The sequence below is a fragment of the Chrysochloris asiatica genome, unplaced genomic scaffold, assembly GCF_000296735.1.
Source record: "Chrysochloris asiatica unplaced genomic scaffold, ChrAsi1.0 scaffold00172, whole genome shotgun sequence".
NCBI classification, from domain to species: Eukaryota; Metazoa; Chordata; class Mammalia; order Afrosoricida; family Chrysochloridae; genus Chrysochloris; species Chrysochloris asiatica.
Window position 1 is genome coordinate 2,031,423 of NW_006408690.1, and position 2,970 is coordinate 2,034,392.

Consider the following 2,970-nt stretch of genomic DNA (forward strand, 5'->3'; position numbering starts at 1 on the left):
GTGGGTTTGAACCACCACCTTGCAGTTCAAATCAACCTTGCAGTCCAGTGCTTATCCTACAGCACCACACCAGGACTCAGATAGATAGATAGTTAGATAGATAGATAGATAGATAGATAGATAGATAGATAGATAGATAGATAGATAGATAGATAGAGATAGATAGACAGATAGATATAGACAGACAGCTGTCCTTGAGTTGACATTGAATCATGGTGATCTATGTATAACAGAAACAAACGTTACCCCATCCTGCATAATCCCTACTATTGCTGGGGCATGTCAGAGACCATTGCTATATTCATTGTTCCAATGCAACTCACCGAGGGTCTCCCATATCCTTGCTGGCTCTTTATTTTACCAAACATGATATTCTTCTCTTGATGACATGTCCAAAAACAAGTGAGTCAAAGTTATGCATTAACCCCCAGGGATTTTATTGGCTAATTTTTGGAAATACATCATCAGGCCTATTTTTCCTAATCTGTCTTAGTCTGAAAGTGCTGATAAAACCTGTCCACTATGAGTGACCATGATGGTATCTGAAATATCAGTGGCATCGCTTCCAAAAACACAGCAACAAGCTATCACAATACAACAAACTGGCAAGATGTGTGATAGCACTATAACAAAGTCATTGTTAATCCCGTGCATTTTATTCACCAATCTGTGGTTCAAATTATGAATCTTATAAATACAAACCATGAAAATGCTTGGGCAGTTTGCATGACAGGCAATGACTCTTTTCATTCTCTTAAAGACAAGGCTGGTCCTTTCCTCCTAGAAGCCCCAATAAGGAGTGGCTGACAATAGACAGGTAACACAGGTGACAATAGTCAGGACAACCAGGGATTTTCTAGTGAAAAGTGAATATTTGCAGTGCAATTTCTGATATTTTTCTCATTAAGCGAGGATTGGCTTTGTGGTCTTGAACTGCTTCACTGGTCTGTTGCCTGTTGTCATCTCAATCCAGTTGGCCCTTCTTAAGTGACATTATTTACTGTTTTTTTTCTTTAACTATTTTGATTTCTGGAACCTTCCCAGAGCATGCTGCAGGTCTCCCTAAGTCAAACACAAAGTACTTGATACAAGTACTGAAGTACTAGCAAGTCATGGATGACAGAGTCTCTATGTTGAGTACTTACTAATTTTCAGGGCTGTTGACTATTACAATGGCAAACTATCAAACCATCAGTGTGGGAGTTGCTGCATCTCAAGTATATATATGTGATTCTGCACCTGCTGCTTAAACTGAGCTGCTGAAATCCTTAAGAGGATGGAGATTTAAAGTAAAGCAGTGCTGTTTGAATGTACTGTAAGAAAGATGAACATTCTCCTAATGTGTCCTGCATCATAAGAAGGAAGCACAATTCATTGAAACCATCCTGAGGCCACATGTTTAATTCAAAACCGATGAAGTGCAGATTTTCTGATCCTAACCCTAGAGATTTTGATTCAGTGTGTGGTGCTGTAGTGCACTCGACTGCTAGGTCAGTTTAAGCCTCAAGGTTGGCAGTTCAAACTCACCAGCTACTCCTCAGAAACCCTACACAGGGTCTCTGTGAGTCCGAACCAACTCAAAGGCACTTAACAACAACAATTGGAGCCAAAACAAAAACAAAAATAAACCACTGGACACCCAATCGATTCTACCTCATGATGATCCTATAGGTGCAGAATAAAACTGTTTCATAGAGTTTTCAAAGTCATAACCTTTCAGAAGGAAGTGGCCAGGGCTTTTTTTTTTTTAGATACCAGAAGAAGGAATTGATCTGTTAACCTTCATTGTTAATAGTGCTTAACTGTTTGTACTACCCAGAAACTCTTAGCTATCGCTGTCAAGAAAATTCCAAGCTCATGGTAGCCCATGAATCTTATTTTTGTGAAGTACAGGCATTTCTCAACTCTCAATGTGAAAAACACTGGTAAAGCTTACAATTCTGTATGTGGCATTCCTGAAACACACTACATTTTCAGAAGAGAGAACTAGCAACTTAAAGAAAAGAGAGAAAGATATTCATATGTTTTAATTTTAGTGCTTCACAAAAGCATGTTTTTCCAGCCTGTACTTCTACTCCTGATTGTTGTTGTTAAGTGCCATCGAGTCTATTCTGACCCATAATGACCCTGTACAGGTTTTACTAGGAGCAGGTGGTGAGCTTGAACCACCAACCTTGCAGTTCAAATGACTTTGCAGTCATATTAATTACCTCCTTATTCTTGAGAGATTTGCAGCAATGGACATGGCCCCCTCACTGCTCACCTGACATAAACCCCTGCTTTCTGACAAAGGAACAAATTATTATTTGTAAGATTGACTGAAACCGCTTGGCAAAATAAATGCTACTTTCAAAGCCCTCCAAGGAAAAGAGTCCGAGCTAGTGTTGAATAGCTGCTGCACAGCATTTCTGTCTGCTCCTAGGAAGAAAAGTTCTGAGAATTTTTTTCTTTTTCCTTTGTGGTTTTCAACCCTGACTACACTTGAAATTGGGGAGCTTTTAAAAAAAGACTACTTCCTGGTGTGCCACTGTAAGATAAGCACTTGATTGCAAGGTCAGTTTGAACAGCAAGGTTGGTGATTCAAATTCACCAACTACTCCTCGAAAACCCTATACAGGGTAGCTATGAGTTGGAACCAACTCAATGGCACTTAACAACCATACCCCAGGTCCATTACTGGAAACTCTGATTTAAATATCTAACTTGGTTGTGACCTAAAACCCATTACTTCCAAGTGGATTCTAACTCCTGGTCATCCCATGTTTTATAGACTAGAACATGTTAGTTTTTGGGTTTTGGCATGTATCTTTATGGGAGAAGATCAAAGATCACCAGGTTCCCTGCTGCTACTACATAGTCAGTCATAGGCAAGTAGTCATGCACTAACAGTTTGCAGTGCTCAGAAACATTGGCTGGGATCTAGATATCAAAAACAAACAAACAAACAAAAAACTCCATAAAACATTAAAA